Raw genomic sequence first — 24,009 nt, 5'->3', positions numbered from 1 at the left:
AATTTGCAATAGCTCCAAGCATCCCTGTTGCTTTCCTTAATTATTTATTATTTAGAAAATGGCTTTCATTCAAACTTATTTAGAGTGTATTAATTGCAGAAACAGTCCCCCTGGATCATGCTGGTGAAATAGTGAAGGAGCAAGATTATGATTTCTGTAACATCAGTTTATGAGCAAGGAATAAACTATCTGAAACTATGTAACCCCTTTAACAAATAGACAAGCTGTTGCTATTTTCATTTTTGTTTTAATTCACTCAAGAAGAAAACTCTGATATTGCTGTGCAGTGATGGACCCCCAGCAGCACGTGTTCATCAGACCTGTTGGAATCACTAATTACAATCAATACTTAAGAAAATGAGAAGCTGTTCTCTACCCCACTGTTACTTAATTCAGTAAAAATTCACTTATTGATTGTTTAGATTTTGCAGTTAAATGACTAGGGCTTTATTCAATCTTCTCTTGTTATTTGTACAGGGAAAATCATTTTCATACATTTAAATAAAGAGTGCTATTGAGCCTTATTTTTTATACTTTTTTTATTCTTCTTCTTCTTATTATTATTTTATTCAGTCTCTTTGCTGGCCTTGGTTTTTTTGGATTCACAGAAAATTGCATCCATTTATCAGATGTATATTATAAAATCCACACTTAGATATTAGACACAAAAAAGCACAGATAATTGTGTCTAAGAGCAAATTAAGTCAAAATACTCTTAAAAAGCATCATTAACTATTAAAGTACATAAAATTACATTATAGGTTTAGACATTTATTTTGTAAATGTATTAAGAGGCTGACAACAGTCTTCTGCTGCATAATTGTATAAATGTAGCTTTTACTGAAGCCATTAGGGAGACTTATTATTCACCACAGATGAGCTACTGTCAACATGAGCATGTTTCAGAATTTATGTAAATTTCAAGGTTTTGTTTGTTTCCTTGTCGCCTTGAATTTTAAGATGACACTCTTCCCATCATTCAAAGGACTTAGAACCAGAACAAGCCTGTTTGAGTCAGTTTAGTGCATAATCATTTCATAACCTTAATGAAAAAGAGCAGTCATAATAATGTTCTTTATTCCAGCCGATGATAATATCCATTCCTATTGATGTATTCTGCATGGAGACTCGTTATTGAGTGGAGCAGAGGACTAGATTCAGCTCATTGTTCACTTTACATAAAAAGACACCCGGGAGAGGGAACTCGGTCAGGCATAAAAGTCATTTGAGAGAGAAATGCAGCTTGTCAAATACTTCACATAATTACCCAAAGAACAAGCACTGGGACAGGACATGCTTGATCTTCTTACCCCATTTCTTAAGCCACTTTCACATCCCGTGCCTTTCGCTGCATTCCTTCACACAAGTTTTTCAGGGAGTCATTTATATGGGTCATACGATCAGGGATGGATTAAAACATGGTGTTGCTATAGGTCTGTAAATATGTTATAGTGCCATATACATTATTGGCCAGTTCCATGCCATCAGTTCTATGAATCTCTTTTAAAACCGGCCATCATATATCCACTGACTGGAGAGCTGTGCATTACTCCATAATTTGCCCATGTATTTGCAAAATGTATGATAGTCTTTGTTTATAAGCAGTATGAGTTTTAAGAACATAATGTATATGAGGCATCCTTCATTCAAATAATTTATATTTTTATAATAATTTAATATAAAATATAGTTTATTATTATTATTATTATTATTATTATTATTATTATTATTATTATTATTATTATTATTAAATTACTTTGATGATAAAATATGTTCTTCTAGTTTTGAACACCTCAGAAATTCTTGGTTCAAGACCTGCAACTTTAAATATTTAATTTTATTAATTTTATTTTATTTTTATTTTTTTTTCAGACAGAACCTATTTCCACATCTGAGAATATGTTAATTATATATTTTCCCCCCCTGAAAGTTTGCTTTGAGATGGACCTCGAGAAGGCATCAATATACATGACGGCTCCTCATGAGTGTCGCGTTGAATGTCTTAAGAGATGGGAGAGGGCCTCCAGAGAGATTTAATAAGGTAAGGTCAAACGCACATGACACACTCCAATCTGATCCCAAACAAGTTTTCTTTCTCCTGTCGATAAAGCCTCATCTGTAATCACAATGTGTGTTAATAAGTCAATATGTTAATAACTTCTCACTGGAAAGTCAGATCTGTCAGAGCCTTCAGGTTGTATGAAGAATAGCAATGTCATCTTTCTTGAGGCGCTCTCCATCTCTGGAGAATGTTCATTGGGAGGCCAGGTTGCACGAGAGGGCCTTCTGATTGCCCGTCTGTACTTTGCCAAAGTCTCCCTTGTGAACCCTGTCCAACTCCATCTTCCAGTGGACTACTGTTTTTCCATGGAGAGCAGATCAGTAGCTGTGTGAAGCGCCGAAAGCTTGGCTGGATGTTTGGTCAACCTCTCTGTGCTTCCTTTCCATGACACTGCATACCCCAGCCTTGGTTAAAAGTGGATGGTAGAGGGAAGACAAGAGACTTCAAAGTGAACTTAAGAAATTGAGACCAGAAAGACGGAACTGTTAAAGAAAGTTAACCAAAAAAGTTAAACCAAGAGTTAGGTAGACCTTCTGACTTATGAAGTTTTATGCTGTCATACTGTATGATAGCTTTGTGTGAAGTCATAATTCACAGATAATCTAGCTGTTATATACCAGAGAAAGGATTTAGAAGATAAGACAACCTGACATAAATAGTAACTGTAATCTACACAACATAATTATCTCAACACAATTGGCATGACGACAATCAATAAACCAGAGCAGTGACCAATTTGTGATTTATGTAGCTTTCTGAGCCTACCATTTGGTCTATAGCCAGTGAACCACTTTCATCCTTTTTAGAGAAAACGATAGAGATGCTCAATGTATCAGTACTTTATTGGATATTTTATGGCAAAGTAATTTTGTAATTTATAGTATTTTTTATTGTTTTATGTATTAATATTTTACATTTTTAATAATTATTATTACTTAATCTTAGTAAATATTATAAAAATATACATGTATCAACATTTAATTTAAACTATAAAATAATTAATAATAATAATAATAGCCATAATTATTCAATGTTTGTATTATGAATTATTGTAATTTTTACCTAAATATTAGTAATAGCACTACAATAGGTACATTTATTCCATTTAGTAATTTTATTTAGTAGTTAATTTATTGCTATTGATCAATATCGAATATTTGTATATTTAACTGTATTGAATTAATATTATAACAATTAAATTTATCTTGTTTATTAACTAACACCGACTTAAAGATAATATGTTAAAACACTAATGATTTAATGACATTGTTAAATGTAATATTTTATAATTATCAAAAGGTATATAAATGTTTCATACTGTACATTGTAATACAGTGCTGCCTAAATTCAATTGTAGTATTTAAAATGGTTCATTTAAATAGTGATTTGATGATCTGTTTTTTTTATTATTGACCATGACATGAAAAGAGTTCATGTCACAAATGTAATATGGATGCATCCCTTGTAGTCAAGTCTAAAAGCTTCTCATTCATTTATCCTCTGTAATCAACTTTCTGAGGCCATCTCTTTCAAAGTTGTGATTTGTTTTGCATTTGCCCCCACCCTGCACCAAAGAAATGTGCAGTCATCACTTTCTGATTTTCATTAATCATGGGGTTGTGTTGCTCAGTGCTGCTGGATGACCCTGTGGCCCGAGCAGGCTCTTTGTTGCCCCTACTGTAATATTTCCAATTAAGCTTGTCCTGCTTTATTAGGCTGCTTTGCATTTAACTGAGCTGGCCAGACTCCTCTCGCTAAATTAAGGCCGTCATGTTCCTTTTGGTGTGTCCTCTCTAGGGTGGAGCAGGAGAATAACTAAAGACAGACTCTTCTTTAAGAGTAAAAGCTTCTGTGTCAAATTCAGTACTGTTATGAATGACCCCTGTTGATTGTCTGACAGTGCAGTGTGGAAGATTGTTTTAAAAAGCAACAATTAATTCTGCTTAAACTGAAGCTGCCATTTGCAGTTACATAATTATGTTGTGGTACTTCTGTGTATTTACTTATTTTTTTATATATGAAATATGAGGATTTTTTGTGTGCTTAAACTTCTGTCTGTCTATCTATCTGTCTGTCTGTCTGTCTGTCTGTCTGTCTTTCTGTTCCTTTGCATTCCTTTGTGTACTCATGCATTTTTACCCCCAATCTCGGTGCCATTTTCACTCACTCGTGTTAAACCTGTTGCTCTAAAATCAAGGGTAATTTTTTAATTACTTGGACAATAAAAGTTTTAAGGGAAATATCAGTGATATGAGCTTACTGGAGTTGACAAGGTGCATTACACCAGTGGAATTAGAACTGGCAGACTGTCAAAAAGCCCGTTGGAAATTGATCAGGAAACACGTAAGGGAATACAGAGAAGCACCGAGAAAGGGCCAACGGGCCTCCCAAAGTTAATCACACTGGTGCAGTCTTCCACATATTATGTGGCTTATAGAACAAAATGAATTAAAAAAAAAAAATAAGCACTGGACACCACAAGGTTAAAACTGCACCTTACTTTTTCGTTTTGACAGTGCATTTTGCAAATAAGAGGCTGTTCACTGTAGTTCTTCAAAGAACCATGCCACACCTGAGGCACAGATTACCTAGCATGCACTGTATTTTAGTTGACTGACAAAAACTCACTTTCACAAAAAAGTTAAATATATATTTCGGACTTATTTCCCCAACCACCCATTTACAAACACTCCACCTAGGCAAAGTAATGTATTTGGCTCAAAACTGTACAATTCAATAAATAACAACAACTTTGGGGCATATAAATTATGTATATGTTGATAATAATAAATGCTTCTTAAGAAGTAAAACTGTGCTTTAAAATTATTTCTGAAAGATCATATGGCATTGAAAACTGGAGTAATGCCTGCTGAAAATTTGTCTTTGCCATCGCAAGAATAAATGATATTTTACAATATATCAAAATAGAAAACATTTTTATATTATTATTATTATATATATATATATATATATATATATTAATAACACTTAAGGTTTGAATTGTTTCTTTATTCATTATTAAATATTTCTTTACTTTACATTTCACAGTGTGGCATCAGCTATCCGCTCCAAAATGTACAAAATATTAGAAGTCCATTCTACTTGTGCAGCATATTCCAAGTCCAATGTGTAAAAACTTTGGCAAGGAATTGATTGATGGGTTGCTCTGAACTGAGATGAGAATGCTGCAAGAGTGATGTCTGGTGCAAGGACTTCTACATGTGATTGAAAGAACCCTCTCTCAACAAATCAGCAAAACAGAGAGGATGTCCTTCTTCCTCTGCTTCATATTGTTGTAGCACAGCTGCTTTTGATGATGGGGTCTCCCTTTGCTGCCAACTGGCTCTTATAGGAAGAGAATGCAAATGGATCTTAATTTGTGGAACTGACATTATTTAATTGCAGGGGGAGAAATATATCTTCAACTGAATTTTTATCTCCTCCTTGATTTATTTTATGATCTAGACCCTTATTTATAACCCCTAGCTAAAGCAATTCAATGAGCCAGAAATTAACCTGGTCAGACAGACTTTTCTCTATTAGCTTTTGCCCTGATTGCTTCAGTAATTAACAAGAATCAGTGCCCATGAGCTGTGTATTATATTCAATGTCTCTACTGTGTATTAAAAGGAGAATTACAAGTGATAAGGATCAGGTTGCCAGTGCATCTTTTTCTTCCTTTGTGCTCGTGAGTAATTGAGTCTGGTTCATTAGACTGAGATAGTCACATGATTTCGAACACAAGATATGCACATTGCATTAGAGTGCTACTTATTCAGGTCATGCTCTACAGCAGAAAGAACATGGCAGGATCAGAACTTGATCACACAACTTTAATGTCCCTTCAGTGATATAAATTGCAATGATTAACCAACATGTGGGATTTGCCACAGATGCTGAACAGCAGTTAGTTAGATTTTCTTCTCTTGAAATGATGTTGAAAACATTGTGTGCTTGAGCCAAGTGTGATGTAGTCAAGCGTCTAGCTCTTGAGAAACACATCGGCTAACAGTAAGACGGAAAATGATATAATGTCCTGGGTGGTTGTGGTTGTTTACAGACATCCTGGCACCCTGTCTATTGGATTATCATTATCATTATTATTATTGCTAAAAATAACAAATAATAATGTGTCTGATTTGCCCATCTAATACACTACCAATATTACCGAACTATATACTGCAGTTACATTTATCCACATTAAAACTAGTTTAAATTTGCCGATAATAGCATCGGTTTGACACCGATTTGTCAAAGTCATAATTGATGACCCTTTATTCAATTGTCAGACTTTGCTAATGCTAATGTTGGGTCTGATTGATCAAAGGGTCAGAGGGCGGGTCTTCATGGGGGTCTTATTAGATTTAGGCTGGTCTGGTATAATACTGATTCCTCCTGTCTGGAGTGTAATTTGTGTCTTGATGACTTGGAGAATGTGAGGAGGAGTCTAGTGTATGGGAAAAATGGGAGTACATGCAATAGTCATTTAATGCCAGCAAGAAAGTCTATGTGCAGCAAACTTGATTGATTTTCACGCTCTCTCTGGAGAATAGTGAAATCAGCAGGGAATAATGCTGGAATGCTATGTTAATGCATTTCCCCCCTCTACTTTCATTTATATAACTCGCCACAGTTAATACATTAGAGCAGTTTTTCACAGTTTGTTCTTTTCCCACAACACACACCCCATCAATACATCTCAAACTGATTAACATCAACACCAAATCAACAATTGATTTATTTTAATTAAAATGTATACTGTATAATATTAAAGAAAAAACATAAAATATGCTTTAAATTTTAATACAATATAATTGTTATTAAATGTCACATGCTACAGCTCAAAAATAAGTTTTTTTTTTTTAAAATATATTTTAGGATGTTTTTTGTTTAATGCTCACCAAGGTACATTTATTTTTTATCAAAAACTAGCTAAAACTATCTATAAATAAATGTAATATATTCCTGTAATAGCTGAGCTGAATTTTCAGCAGTCATTACTCCAGGCTTCAGTGTCACATGATACTTTAGAAATAATTCTAATTTGTTGATTTGCTGCTCAAGACATATTTCTTATGATTGTAAATGTTGAAAATAAGTTGTGCTGCTTCATATTTGCAAACTGTATTACAATACCTTTTTCAGGATTCTTTGATGAATAGACGGTTCAAAATAATTGCATTTATTTGAAATATATTTTTATTTTTTGTAACAGCTTCTTTCTTTTTTCCAGCTAATGCTCTTTTATCACCATCAGAAAAAAAAAAAGAAAAAAAAAAAAGATCAAATACATGTTTACATAAAAAGATCACAGATGGGACAGCAATGTCACAAAGGTTACTGGAATGACACAGAAATGTACATAGTTCTGATGCCAACTATAGAAATATTGGCTTTCTAAAACCTATTGTCTTTATTGACCTACTCTCACCTTATCAATCTCTGTCTTGTTTTGGGACGCATCTGCATGCTCAAAGGCAAAACTTCAGGGCAGTATTGAGGCCACAGAGGGGATAATCATGGGTTATAACCTGCCCTCTGTTCATGACCTGTACAGATCCAGGGGATCACCACTTGTTTCAAGCACATGGCCAGGTCAGTCATGCTAAAACTTGCATAAGTTTCTTTTACTCCTACTGGGTCATGCTATAACAATGCATTAGTTCCATAGTTCGCCCCTCAGTACAGAAAAACTCCGGTCACACGGTTTTCTGCACATTTATTTCACTGCATTTGGATCCCCTTTATTTAAACTGACATATAGACAATTGACTAGTTCTCATTTTGTATGGCTTGTAATGCAGACATCTGCAACAAATGGATTCCAGATGCCCTTAATTTTAGTTTAAAAACCACTGTCATGCAAATGATTCCATGCTTATTCTCATTACAAATGCATACATTTTACGTTTGCCGCCTTTTGGCTTCATTATAGTGTCTTCACACACACACATACACACACACGCGCGCGCGCGCGCACACACACACACACACACACACACACACACCTAGCTTTCACTAGATGGCAGTGTTTTCACTTCTAGTGATTACCAGGAGTGCTGCCTTGAATCAAGTTTCAGCTTTGAACAGGGAGAATGAAAAGTCAATGTCCTGCACAAAATTTTCATCATGTTAGGGAATTTTTAAGGAATTTGACAATAGTTATGTGAAGTAAATATATAATTATATTTAGTTTTTTTTTTTTTTAAAATTCTAAAATATAATTATTATAAAATTAAACCTTATTTCTTTATTTAAATCTAGACAATTGCAGCATATTTTAAACGAATTGTTATGGTGCAAAGCAAAAAGCAATATTTAAGGTTTATTTAAAAATAGTGCACATTTAAGGTGCTGAGAACAAGCAAGAATGAGCCAACGTGAATTAAAAGTGTAGTTCTTTTCTCTGTACTGTCCTGTTCCTGACTTTTTTTCTTTTTCTTTTACAAGGTTGCTATTGGCATGTCCTGAGCACAGCAATGGGATAAACAGAGTGTGGAGTGAGCAGAGCCTCCTACCCTCCTGTACAGAATGTCAGAGCTCCAGAACTCCTCTCTCTCTGTCCACAGATAAGAGTAGAGAGCAGAGGAGAGCACCTTTCACATGATATGATAAGATGAACTAGGAAGCTGAGTTTGGTATAGAAAGTTTCTTCCAGGACGGGTGGGGACATGTACTGCAAAACTGCTTTAATTATTTACACAGGCTGTCAGAAGGGTTGAATATTTGCAATGGATTTGCTTGAGCTCCAGGGAGATTAATAGGAAAGCATTTAAATGGTGTTGAGACACCAGGGAACAGCTGGAAATCACAGTCAGGAGTTTGATCATGGCATTGTGTTCACTGCCTGCAGGCATTTGAAGTCTGAGGGGAGGTCACACTTTGATAATCAAAACTAAACTGTCACTGAGCATTGCTGCTTCTCCTGTGCATCAGCCATGAGATCAAATGTGTTTGGTTGCTTATGGTTGTGGCATGTAACATGCTGTGAAGCGGCTCCTCTGCTGTTTAAATCCCAGTGCACCATCCCAGTTGCTCAAAAAAAAAAAAAAAAAAAAAAAAAAAAAAAAAAAAAAAAAAAAACTATACTAATATTAACAATCATATACATAAATAAACATATAAACAAGAGCATATATACATAATTATAAAAAAAAAAAATACACTTTACGTTGAACACAGTAGGCAGTAGGCTATGCACACGTGACATACTGTTCCAGCATCCGCTCCCTCAAGACTGTTGGCAAGTATTCGCTCCAGTGGCGTAGATGGTAAAGCAAGTGCCATGGTTGTTTTGACATGATATTCCCGAGTTCAATTCCAAACTTTTTTTGTCTCTCTTGTCCAATCTCATTTTTTACATCACAAAGACAATAGAAAGGCAATAGAAATTAAGGAAATAATTAATTTTTTTTTTATTGAAAATAAACTATGGTAGGGGTACGGAAGGATTTAATGTCTCACTATGGTGGCATCCATTTTTTTTAATTTTTTTATTACAATTATAATTTACATTCAGTATGTTATTATTGCATGCTGTTTTATAATTCACTACAATACTGAGTTGCAGATAACTGAGACTATTTGCAATAAGCAATATAAATAGAAGAAATTCCTGCTATGTTTTCATAGCGTAAATGGAATCTATAGCTATTTGCATTTAGTGTAAATGGCATATTCCTTATAAAATACTGCTATTTTCACTTAGTGTAAATAGAATCCATTGCCATTTATTTTTTTGTGCATTTCGTTTATTGTTTATTTTGATAATTTGTAATATTTTTAAATGTTTTATTTTAATGTGTGTAATTTTAGTTTTTACTCTTGCTGTAGAGCTATAATTGTAATTTGTAAATAACTTTTTTTTTTTTTAATAATATTTGGGGGAGGGGCACAACAATATAATTCTGCTTAGTTCTCTCATTTGGCCAACAGTGGCCCTGATTAGTTGGAGTTCAATTTTGGATGTTGGAAGTGATGTGTGAAGACTTCATATCTAAGGAAAATATTGTGCCATCGATCAGAAGCTTGAGTAGAACTGTGCCAGACAATCACACAAAAGCAAACAAATCATACAGCTAGGGTGAATTGCCCTAATGTGGGACACAACTAATCCCATTTAAAAAAAAAACAGGATGTGTCCCCAGCTTTGGTAACCCAGAGCTTCACTGGCATTCATGTATTTATGGGGGAGCTACAAACACGAAACCTTAAGTGTCCCACATTAGGCAGTGTCCCACTTTAGGGCTATTCATTAGGGCTTTCTTTCCATTTGGATTCATTGTTCCCTACTCTGTCTTGCTCCTTTTCTTACTTACTTCTTGTTTTATTGCATTACACTTTTTTAATCACAATTTTTGAATTCCTTCCTTATTTTCTTCATTTCTCTTCAGACACTGGAAACTTCACTTACCTTACCATCTCTTCTGATTAATTTCTTTATTTTTTCTTTATATCTTTTTTTCTTGAAAATGTAAACTTTTTCATCTATTCTTCCATTCATTCTGTTCTCCTTCCTTTCTTTTGTGAACAAAAGTTCAAAGGCTAAAATTAAACTAGGCTTGAACTGTTGCCTCACTGTTTGCCTGAGACTCAGTCAAGATTAGTTTCCTCAACATTGTGCCCATGAATGTCAGCTTTGGAGAGAAGAGGTAAATAACTCTTTCACCCTCAGGGGGACTGGCCTGTCCAGAGACATTTACAGAGAGATATTTGAGTTCAATAGAGGGGAAGGCAGAGAAACAAATGATGATTGGAGACACTTAAGCAGTTTTCTAAACACATGATTGATGCAGATATTTGAAAAAGCTCAGGCAAAATTTTACTTGGAAGCGCATTGCATGTAATCTGATTGTTCTGTTTAACAGGTACGAAGTGCCTTCTTGGCCACTTTTACCCAGCAATTACCCTATAATTCAGTGTTAAATCATTGCATTGTTTATTTGGTCTTTTTGTGTTGTTTTTCAGCAGAACTCCGCTCATGTTGTACTCAACCTTGTTATCCTGATTCCCATATTTTGTTTCTGATTTATCTTTGAGACTTGCTTCTGGAAATTGTAGTTCTCACACACCACCAGCAAAATCCTAAAAGCTGCATTCAAGTTCTGAGCCACCCAACCCTGTTCTAGTTTTCAACCAGATGAAAGTGTTAAAGTCGTGGCCCATGACTGGGTTTTTGCTGAAAATCCTGATTTGCGACTGAGCAACACTTGGGTCAAAACCCAGCTAAGTAAAAAAAGCTTGCAGGTGCTTTTAACACAAGAACTACAAAATTCTTATCAGGTTTTATAAGACCACACTAATTCACATTAACATCAAACCATAGTTTATCATGATGAAGTCTTAATTACCAAACTTTCACAATCAACCAGTCTGCTTAAAGTAGTGTGTAAAAATCCTTGTTCAAAATTAGTAATTATTGCCAGTAAAAAAAAAGAAAAATTACAGCTGGATGCATAAAACATAAGACTCATATCCTTAAATATAAGACAGATCTTAATATGTAGATGGCGGTACAGTGTCAGCTCAAGGTGAAGTTCATAGCAGTCAGAAATACTCCTAACTAGTTCCCTTTCTGTGACATGTAATGGAAGAAATGCCCCATTCCTGTCCCATCGTCTGTGTGTTTATAGGCAAGGAATGGTTGAATCTTATTATGCGTTTCCTCGTAAAGTAAGTGCTATCAATTATTTTTGCGCTCCAGCCGCTGGACATGATAGTGAATGGAATGGTCTCATTGCTCCTATCAGATGAAGTGGCATAATTAGAAACTCAGTGGTGTGTTTAATCGGGCAAATAAAAAACATTACCACTCGCTGTATTACCATTTTTCATCTGGCCCACGTGACACGGCGCTTCGTCTTTCCCTCCGTTATGTGGTTTTGCTTACCTAGAGAGTTGTGAAGAGATGATGGCTAGCATTTTAATGGCAAATAATCTAGCTTGCAGAATACATGCTGGTTGGATATGTCAAGACATTCTTATAAACAAACAGATTACCTGGATAATGTTTCTTTGATTTCACTCTTAAGTGTTGTTTAATTAAAAAATGTAGAGGTATGCTTAATTTGAGGACGTTTTTTGGTGGTCACCTGGAAATAATTAAAGTGCGAATTTGGTGAATTTGGTCTACTTTCATTGGTGGCTGGAGTTTTCTCCTCTTGAAGACATAGTTTTGTTCTGTTTATGAGCATCATAAAGTCCTCTTGGCACACACTGCGCGGTACACTCATTAAACTGAAATGGTCAACTCTTAACACAGTGCTCTCTCTGCATCACTGCAGTGGTCAGTTATACAGAGACCTCTCCTGCTCACTCATGCAATCTCAAATGTTCTAATAACACCCTAGTTTAAAGGCTTAGTGAAGACTGGAACCGAAGACTGACTTAAGAAAGGTACGTATCCAAGGAAGTAGCCAGGTAAGTCTTCATACTTGGAGAGACAAGACCAGACAAGGAAGAAATGGAGAGTAACTGCTCTTAAACAGGGCTCGATAAAATCATCTATGGCAGGTGTGGTGATGGCTGACTTAGTGCAGGTGTTATCCAGAATGGATTCTGGGAAATGTAGTTCCTAGTGGAATGGGCTGGTGCCTGAAGTTAATGAATGGATTGGTGACTGGGTATTGTGACAGTACTCCCCCAGGACAGGACATTCTGTTGGCAGCCATTGCCACTTCTGGGTAACCAAGTTGCCTTCTTGGGTCGCCAAACTCCATGGTCATATTAGGACAAACAGGCAATTTTGGAGCTAACATATCTACTTCGTTATGAGTGGTAGAGCAATATGCAGCCCAAACACATAGTGTGGCTACTGTGTTACAGGGAGAACAATCAGTGACAGAAGGGACTCTGAATCCTCTAAGCTGGGACCAATCTGATTAGGTACTTTCCTATGGACTATGACCTCAGAAGAGTCAGGTCTAACACTCATGATTGCCGGAGATTCTGACTAGGAGCCCTGTTCATTGAGGTTTATGGCAGTTGAAAGGTTATTAGTCTGTGCTCTGGGACAAGAGCATGTGCACGGCTGAGCTCTGGGACAGAACTAGGGAAAAGGGCTCAAGCCATCATAGAACTCTGGTTAGGAGCTGGAGCTGACCTGGGGCTGTGCTGTGGAATGGGTTTATTGTCTGGAAGGAATTTACATACGGACACAAGGACTGGACTTAAATGATGAGTTATTACAAAGGCACTATCGGGCTTCAATGCCAATTCAGTGGGCTCCCATGTAGATTTAGAGAGAGTAATGGACTTGACACTGACTTCTGGGGCTGGAATGGGTTCGATACAGATAACTGAGACTGGGGTGGACTTGTTACAGAACTCTGGGGATTAGAGTATGTGAGTGGAGCAGAGTGTGAGTGAAGCGCGGAGTGGAGCAGTGTGATTTTGACTGGAGTGGGAGTCCATCAACACACCCTTCCTGGACCCACGAGGACACCAGTGTGCATGCACTGGGGAGAGACCGGTCTCCCGAGTAGAGGCGCGTTGGGCTTTTAAACAGCGGTGGTGATGAGGCTCCATTTCCTTCAGGTGTGCCCCATGATGTATCTGTTCATTTTACTGAATATTTTCGGGTTAAATCATGATTAAAACTGGTACAGCAAATTCACACGCAATCACTTTTGCAATAATGCATTCAAACAAATGTAATATTACACTGCTACTTCATCAGTATATGATTTTGAATGAGCACAAATCTGTAAGAAATGCATTGATCTGTAGATAAAATAAACTGACGAAAATATGCTGTTATTTTCATCACAAACAAAATTTGTGATGCACAGCAGAAAGCAGCAATTATACCTTTTAATGCTGACAAATGTTATTAGTTTGGTATGTGGTAGGGAAAAAGAATTGCACACAATAGCCTAAGCCACGTTGAAACTCTCATGTAATTTACTTTATAAAATATTTTATGTTAAAAACCGCTACGTTATTATAGGCCCAGCTTCATAGAAAGAGCTTAGCCTAAACCAGGATTAGGCCGTAGATCAATTAGGAAATGTAAGTAATTTTTATAAACATGCCTTAGAAAAAAAAAAAAACATTACTGGTGTGCATCTTAAGATAAAACAAAGGCACTGACATTTTTTAAGATCAGTCAGTGCAAGTTACTTTCAGATGAAACAGCTCAGACTTACATTTTAGTCTAAGACTAGACTTAAGTCTTGTCTGTGAAACCAGGGGATAAAGGAGCTATTAAAGATGGCCTGTGTGTCACTATGTATCATGCTCTAAACCTTCAGTAGAAATCTTGCTTTGTAAAATTGAGAAGATCTTGAAGTTCACTTCTTGACCTCAATCTTTGTGGAAAACAGTTGCTGTAGACATTGCTGGCCTTTGTGCTGGAACTTTCCTTAGCATGTAAATTAAGACTAATTTGTCTCTTTAGTTTGCTTGCTACTTTATCCCACAGATTTAAATCCCTTCAGATTAGTGTTATAAGTTTAATATGTGACCCCTCGCTTACCCCAGTAGTGTATAAGTTAAGGCATTAACAGGCTAATTTTGAGCTTTCTTTTTATATCACAGCAGTGTGATGCTGTAGAGTCCTACTGTTTTTCCACAGCTAGATGTAATATTTAAAATCTTAAATTTAAAATGATAACTCACCATAAAATGAAAAATTTTTCCACCATCAATCGTTCCAAACGTTTGTTCCTTTAAACACACAAGGAGAAATCCTAAAGAATAAACAGTTTTTTTTTTTTTTTTTTTTTGTGCTAAGAAAGAAAGTCAAATTAGTTTGGAACAACTTGAAAGGGAGTACTTTTAGGTGGCATTTTTTTTTTTTTTAAGAGGCTTAAGAGTTTAAAAGCTCAAAAAGAGGTCATCAATGTTTCTTTTTATAGCTTACTCAAAAATGTGGCATTAGAGTACATCAAAAATTGTGTAAATGGGTGTCATCAGAATTAGTTCAAATAGCTTATAAAAATATCACAATACTCCATAAGCAGTTCACATGAAAATATGTGTTTGTAAGAACCACATCCATCAAGGCATCCCACCCCCTAACCCCCCTAATTATTATCTCCTGAATCAGAATTATTATTTTTTATTTTATTTTTTTTTTACTGGAGAAAGCAATATTATAAACAGAGGACTCACTTTTTTTTTTTTTTTTTTTTTTTTTTTTTATGTAAGCAATGGTTTAAAACAACAACAACAAAATAAAACATAAAAAAAACACATCTGTTTGAACTTTAATTCTGATTGCACCCATTCATTGTAGAGGATCATTGGTGTCCAAGTTATAAAATGCTAAATTTCTACAAACGTTCCTGTGAAGAAAGAAACTAACATACATCTTGGGTGGGTACATTTTCAGCTAATTGTTCACCCAAAAATGTTTGTGTGCGCATGTGTTATTTCCCCTTATAAATAAAGAGCATAAACAGACACTTAAGCAGACACATAATTTCGGAGTTTGGGAATGTGACAGAAACTTTGTGTCAGTTTTATAAACAGGCAGGAGGGAAGAGTAATAACTCGAGGGATTTGTGACAAGCCATATTTTGGAGGTACTCTTATTAATACCACACAGCCTTCCTGGCTAAGAGATAGTGAAGGTGGCAGGTTGAAGAATAGTTGTGTCAGGTGGATACACCAAGGTCTCTAAATGGAGGAGGCACCTTTGTACAAGCATGCACCTTTGTGTGTTGTGAGTTTGGAGAGATCAGTGAGGATAGTGCTGACCTCTGGTGATATTCAGGTTGGTCTCATTATGTAGGTAATTCCTTTGGCACATCTCTGGCATAATAAGAGATGATACTAATGCTGCTTTAATTGCCGGCACTGTACTTCTTGATGAGACTGTAATGCATTTTTTGCTTCTGCCACTTGCCAAGAATCAAGATTAATAGAAACAATCAGCCATTATATTTACACGAGAAATCAAATCTGAGGGCAGCATTTTTGGGCCTCTGTCAGTCTCTTTCACTCCGTGGGTCTGTTCCTCTGTTCGCCCCTTCATTCATTTCCACATTTCAAAAGAAGCCTGCAAATAAGATTTCATCTATTGGCTTTTGGTTTCAGTGGCTGAGAGGAGAGCCCGGGTCCAGCTTGAGTGCTAAGCAGGCCTTGGGACAGTGGGAGGAGGAGGAATACAGCTTGTGTACACGACGAGGTCATTCTAGGAACTCTGTGTTTGATTTTGGCTGCACATAATCCTTGGATGATCTCTACATCAGCGCCACTGGTTAGAGTAGGACCATTGCTGCTGAGCTATATTCCATAAATACATAATTGGAAATGGGTGGCAATTAAAAACTGTGGGAACATGGAAAACCTTCTTACGTTGGTTAGGGGGATTTGCTAGGATTATCTTGACATTAAAATGAGTAAGAAAATAACTCTATGGGATTTCATCTTCAAGCTGTTGCCAATGTCAAGAGCACAACTGAATACCCCAAAGTGTCATACTTATGTCTGAATAATGGCATACAGCTTTGTACCATTTTATTTTTATTATTCTTTGTTTGTTTCTCTTTTCCTTCCTTCCTTTTTATTTCTGTCACTGTACTGTATATAATGGCTGCTGAAAATTCAGCTTTGTCATCATAGGAAAAAAATACATTTTAGAATGTATTATAATGTAAAAGAGTTTTATTTAATTTTTTATCAGGTTTGATATTTATAAAAATATTTTACTGTATTACATTTTTTTTCTGTATTTTAATCAAACAAATGCATCCTTGCTGAACAAAAGATACTTATGCATAAAAAAAACTAAACAAACAAACAAAAAAAAAACAAAAAAACTTTTGACTCATATCTTGCCTTCACTGTGTCATAAATCAAAAACATATACATTTATAGTAAACACAACAGCATATCAAACAGAAACATCTCAATGAATAAAAAACAAAGGTATTCCAAGCTAGTTTTTCCATCTTGTTCTGGATCTGTTTGTGGAAGAGAAGGTTATTAGCAGGTTTCTTTGATATGATGACATCAGTCTGACTGACTCACTTGAGTGTGTGGGGTGTGTCGTCCCAGCGGTTCCGCTATTGAATTATTCAGTCCATGTTATGGCCACTCATTACAGAGATCTCATTACCTCTTCTGTGTTTTCAGGACAGCTATTGCATTATCATAATAATCAATTTCTCTGACTGCAGGGCTGTCAGAGCAGGGGGTAAGAATGTGTGTGTGAGTCTGTATAGGGCATCGTAACTATGTACGGGTGTACTGATTCATTAAGGATGTTTGTCTTACTAGGGAAAGAAGTGTACACATGGCTTGTCCATGCAGGTATGTGTGTGCTGCATGTGTTTGTGTCAGGGGAGGGGTCTTTCTAGACTCAGTAAAATTTGCAGTCAAGCTTTGGCAGCCTCCCTTTCCATTTAATTATAGAGAAAGCATCTGCATCGGGGTTCTGACCTCAGAAAGGAAGGTGGAGGGGGAGTCAGAAAAGGAGGGAGTGGTACAAAGAGAGAAAGATAGAGAGAGGCAGATTGATAGACTAACAGAACAGAGATTCTATGAAACAGGATTTTTGTAGTTATACTAATCACTTTGTGATGAACTATTAATGTAGAGTTACTGTGAGTTACTGTTTAGTACACTAATAATTGTTTACATGTACATGTGTGCACAGAAAAGGTTATAAGATAATAATTTCCAGTGGGTTCATAACTGGTGTGTGAATAATCCCCATTAGATACTTTTTGTGGATCATTTGTGATCATAACCGCTCTTTTTTTTCTGTACATGTCTCGGCCAGGATTTCTAAATTGCTTGGCTTTGTTTTCTGTCGACATTCTCTCTATGGTCCTCATTCATTCTATGTATGTGTATTTGCATTGCGTTTCCTAAATTTATTTATTTATTTATTTATTTATTTTTTAATATTAATTAATAGTTTAAGTTTATTTAGTTGAAAATAATAAAATATATTTAATAATAAACATTTAATTATATAATATATAATTACCATCTGATGGTTGCACTTTAGTAATTTTTAGCCATAAAGGATTAAGTGCATAGTTTGAGCCATAGTTTTTTTTTTTTTTTAAATTTAGATGCATTTATATGACTCAACATTCAGCTCTTCAAAGAAGATCAAAAGTTTTACTTATTATTATTACTATTATTATTATGTACACAATTTAGGGAAAAAACTATAATGGGAGGGCACATTGCTTTCTGTGGGGTAAATGTTTTTATGAAACAGATAATCTTCACATGGAATTTATGGAGGGCATTCATTCAAAATTTTCTGTGGTTCCATGAGCACAAGTTGCCATACTTGGCATTCTGATAAACTGGAATGATTATTGATGCTTCTCTCCCCCTCTCCAGCTATTATAGACATCCTTGATCAATATATACTTTATGTTTAGGTGAACTATGCATCTGTTTACAAGATAGTGAAAATCGGTGGTCATGTGGCTGATATTGTGAACAAAGTAGTGGCTTTTCATTCTACTGGTGGACTAAATTAAATACAAAAGTCCCAATGGAGTACCTGTGACTGTTATTAGTGCTGTTGACTGTAATTACAGCACACATGCACTTCTAAAGGCTCCAAGCTGTTATTCTGATCGTAATTAGACTCTCTTTCTCTTTCATCTCTTTGTTTTTCTCTTTCTAGTTTCTTCATTCTGCCCCTTGTGGTATTGTTCTGAGTGAGGACTGAAGGTTTAAATTAGGTGGCTTCAGTGAGGATCTTTTAATGTCATCCATTTTTAACCTCTACTTCCCTTCCTGGGCTGGTTTCAACAGATCACATGATGAAACAAGGCAACGACATAGCTATGAGGACAAGCACATCAGACTTATTACTTTGTACTCTCAATCCAGACTGTATTCTGTCAGGTACGGCAGCGTGACAGCATCGCCTCAGACAAGCACAGATGCTTTGAGGGGGATTGATATGCCAGTCAGAGGGTAAATCATCCTTGACAGAGGAAATGTCCTTGTGTAAACAAAAAAACAAAAATTCAATAAATAAATTCATATATAACTGACATTTGTGCTATAAGGTCATTTGTTCCATGCTGAATTTAAAATTGTAAAATGTTACTTAAAAGATTCTTGACCCCAAAACACAACAACTGCTCAGTTACCTGCTCTGTCAAGCTTCAAAAAGCACCATGTACAGTACAAACATTTTTTGCACCGGTATGTGTGTGCATGCATTGGTTTTCTTGAAAGCGAAGTTGAAATAATAAACCATTATCATTCTAAACAGATTAAAAAGTTCAAACAAACTATAAAAATTATGAATTAATAATATAAATAAATTACAGAATGCAATGCAATACAATGATAATGATGATGAATACAGTCATTTAGAATTATTTCTGATGAATAATTTTAAATTACTTAAACGCATTCAAATAGAGTGATATGCAAATTGTATTAATATTTCATAATATTACTGTTTTTGCTGTATTTTTAATCAAATAAAATTCAGCCTTGGGCCGGTGACACACTGGCTGCCTGGCGTGAGCATGGCGTTTCTGCTGCGTGTCAGTAGCGTGGCGGCTGCATCGCGTTTTCTGTGTCTTTACACACCAGAACCATGCCTGACGCGGCGCTAGCGCAATGCTGCTGCTGTAGGTGACACAGAGGGAGGCCGCCAACAGACCAGGCTCTTGTCTTCACGACAACAATATCTATATTTCATGTTGAGCATAAATATAAAGCCAACTGAGGACACCGTCAACAGTATTGACGGCAAAATAGACTATGTTTGACAGGTGCAATATTTGAAAATCGATAATTATTTATTTATTTTTAAAATTACATTTATATCTGAATTTATGTCAGCCTATAGACTTTCAAACATCAAAATGTCATGAATTAATATGTATTTGTGTACAAAATGACATATAAACCTATTTTCTTATTCTATTTTGCCTGGAAATGCTTCTAACATGCTTGCGTGTCGCGTGAAAAATAGGCATCGGTTCTATTTCTAGCATGCACACATTTTCCGCGCTGCTCGAGCCGCACCTGAGACGCGCGTCTCACACAGACAGTTTTCAAGCTCTAACCTGTTAACATGGGAGCCAAATTAAAAACGGACATGCCACGCAGCTGAGACGCTTACACCACGCATCCAGTGTGGTGCCGGCCTTGGTTATTATAAAAAAAAAAAAAAAAAAACTTATTTGAAAATTATGATTATTACAAACATTTTAACCAGTACCCAGGTGGGGCAGTTCCAACTTTACAAGGACAGTCGGGTGCTTCTGACTCACAGCCTGTAAGTAAGTGTTTTTTTTTTTTTTTTTAAGAATTTGCCACTGATGATTCAAACGCAAATTTTGAGTGTAGAGCAGTGCTTGCTGTTTGTCGTTTCTCTGATCACAAATGCAGACATGGTTTTATGTGTACATGGCACGATATGCAACACAACGTGTAAAAACAAACAGTATAAGTCATTATAATCAGTAATTACTGTATGTCCCCACTGGATGCAACAAATACCTTGTTTGTAATAGGTTTTACTGGTGCTGGGAGACGGCATCACAGTATGGTAAGGGGCATAACATTTCTGTCACACACTTGAGGCATTCAGCCAATTACAATGCACTGGATAGCTGGCCAATCAGAGTATACCTCGCTTTTCAAAACGATGAGTTTTGCAAAAATCTATGTGTTTCAGAAAGGTGGGGCATAAAGGAGCAACAATAATTTACAGTATGTGGAAAAGGTTTTTTTTTTCTTTTTTTCTTTTTTTTTTTTTTTTTAACCTTAAGCCACATAAACATTAAACCATTACACATTACACCAACCGCATAAACATTACACCATTACACATTATACCAAATACACAACCTAATGTTCTTTTTAGCAATGTCATAAAGTGTTGGGAGTAACGGCGTTTAAGTATAACGGCGTTACTAATGGAGTTAAATTTTCAGTAACGGAGTAATCTAATTAATTACTTTTCCCATCGTTGCAACGCCTTTATCTTTACTGAGAATGTAAAGTGTCGCGTTACTACAATTTGGTTGAATAAAGCGCGAGGTGTCATGCTTTGGCTAGTGGCTACACATACACACCATTGCAAATCCGATTATGATTGGCTGTCTCACTGCATGCTCTGACAACCACTAAACACAAGACGGCATCAGCGATAATGGTGTCTTTTGGGCCATCTGCCTTTAGCGCTCCAGGAAATCTCTCATCTCAAGGACATTCTGGACAATGCCCTTTTCAGACTTTGTCAATATAGTGGCCATTGGACCTGCCATCCATTAAGAAGCTTTAATGGAGAAAAGCCTGTTGATTCTTGTGGTACCTGCCTGTAGGGAAAATGGCAATCAAGAATGGTAGCCACTTGTCCCAGTCCCTTCCATTGTCAGAGTTGAAATTGTGGAGCATGTTCTTGAGCGTCTTGTTAAAGTGCTCCACCAGTCCATCATTCTGGGGGTGGTATGGGCTGGTCTTGATTGCAGTGATGTCTAGCTGTCAATCCAGTAGCTTCATCAGCCATAAAGAGAAATTGGTCTCTTGATCTGTAAGGACTTCATCTGATATCCCCACTCTGGAGAAAAGCTGGATGAGGGGCATAGTCATAATCTTGGGCATAGTAATGGATTGAAGAGGGAAAGCCTCAGGATACCATGTCGCATAATCTCTGATGACTAGGATGTATTGGTGCCCTGCATTTCTTTTTTCCAGAGGTCTCACAAGGTCCATGGTGATATGTCGAAAAAGGACAGATATTACAGGCAGTGGAAATAAAGGTTCCCTATATCGTTGGTGCAAAGGAACAGGTGTTTTTTTTTTGTTTTTTTTTTGCATGTTGGGCATGTACTTTTAGGGCCAATAAATTGCAATCTTATGTGAGCATTTGTTTTCTGGAGGGCCATATGTCCTTCCTACAGAATAATGTGTGCCAAGTGTAAAACATTGGGACAACAAACATGTAGGGACAAGCAAATGTGTGGATTAAGTGGTTTGCATGTACAATCCTTTATCAACAATAAAAAATAAATAAAAAATCCACAATTCAGCTTGTTTTCCCTAAAACACTTTAGCCACTTTGCAGTTTTTTGCAGTTCTGAAATGTTTTCTGGTACCTTCCATCCATGAACTTCAAGACCCTCAGTTTGGATCTCAGGGGCTGGGGTACCAAGATTTTTTTTCTAGTCATCGTTGACAACGTGTCTTTCTGGGGCCATTAATCCTTCCTTGCAAAAGATTTTGCTCTTCTTTATAAGTAGCTAAGAAGAGCAGCAACCCCCTTACTGGAGGAGTGTAGCAGCGAAGGGGTGCTCTTTTTATAAACAGCAAGCCCCTTTAATGCAGTACCTGAAAAAGATTAAAGATGCTGAAAACCCACTAGAATTGTTGCCTAGTTTACCAGTTTGCAGCAAACACAGCGTATTGAAGTTGGTAGAATCAAGCAAATGAAGTAGTTCAGAGATCACATATTTTACCTGGCCTAAAGCTTTTACATCCATTTAAAAACTCTATAAAAACAGCATATAACTCAATAGATCAACTCATGAGTTTACAGGTTTGTCGCCTCCCATTTGCGCTCATTGTGATACAAGTCCCTTCAAATCTTTATTGTTATACACTGAGTTTATATAGATTATTTCATGATCTAACAAGTCCTCAATCTGATAACCTGCATGAGTATAGACAAAAGTCCTTACCGATACACTCGATAGCTTTATACAACAAGCATGTTGCCTGCTTAATCACAGCATGTTGCAGTGGTCAGAGAAATCTAAAGAAATAGAATTCCTAATAAACCAGATGAGCCATAAGCAGCAAGCATATCCAAAGAACAATTAGACTGCCTTAAACAACAGCATAAACATTAGCTTCTTGCTGTTGCAAGTTTACCCAGATAGCAGCACTTGCAGTAACAACCAAAAGCTTAAAGCAACACTCAGGTCTAGCAACAACATGATACTGACACTAGAAAAGCCTTAGCACCATAGTTTTTAAACAAATAACTTTTGAAATAGCACAGACTGGGGCAGCATGCCCTTAAAGAAGAAGAGATGCAGCAAAGGGGTGCTTTTCTTTAATAAGCAGCTGAGAAGAGCAGCATGTCCCTTTAATGCAGTACAACATAAGGTCAATACTCAAAATTTAGGCAAAAGGCATGTTGCCCTAATTCAGATAAACGTTTAAATTAGTAACCTTATTAGCAAAATCTACACACTGCGCTTTAAGTAGCCTATCAAGCATGTTATCAATATGCTAGATAGCTGTAAGCAACTGCATATCTGCAGATGAGACTGAAGCAAGCCTAATTCAAATCAGACAGCCTTAAACAACAGATTTAAAACAAGGATTGCTGTGGTAAGTTTAACGTGTTACCAGTGTGTCAAATATGACAGAAAAAAATATTGTTTTTCTATAACTAATACAGTAGTTAAGATGTTAGTTTTCTTGAAAACTGATCCAAATAAGTTTCAAATCGCCGCCCTTCACCAGGCTCCCGACTGGAGTGGGTGTGTGAGAGGAGGGGCGCTGTACGAGTCAGGGCTGGCGGCGTGTGATGGGGCACACCTGAAGGAAATGGAGCCTCATCACCGCCACTGTTTAAAAGCCCAACGCGCCTCTCCTCAGGAGACCGGTCTCTTCCCCGTGCATGCACACTGGTGTCCAGGAAGGGTGCGTTGAGGGACTCCCGCGCCACCAAGACGTGAGCTGCCGGACCCGCGATCCGGAGGAGAACCGCACCCGTTTACACGGCCGACGGGCCAGGATGCCGGGCCGTCCATCCCCTACAAGCGCCGCGGCCAACGAGAGAGACGCGGCCGCTAGGAGAAGCCGCCGCCCTTCGCGCCCCGGACCGAGGAGGGGAGCGCGTGCGGCCGTCGGACTCCGCCCCTTGCCTGGACCCTTCCTCGATGAACACTGCCCGACCTACACAAACCCCGCAGCACGACGAGGACACCAGATTCCCTGTTATTTTGGACACTTTCCCCCTTTGGCCACTTTTATTCCCTGTGTTTTAT

This window comes from Carassius auratus, unplaced genomic scaffold, assembly GCF_003368295.1.
Source record: "Carassius auratus strain Wakin unplaced genomic scaffold, ASM336829v1 scaf_tig00214282, whole genome shotgun sequence".
NCBI lineage: Eukaryota > Metazoa > Chordata > Actinopteri > Cypriniformes > Cyprinidae > Carassius > Carassius auratus.
The sequence above is the reverse complement of the archived record's forward strand: the minus strand, read 5'-3'. Positions refer to the sequence as shown.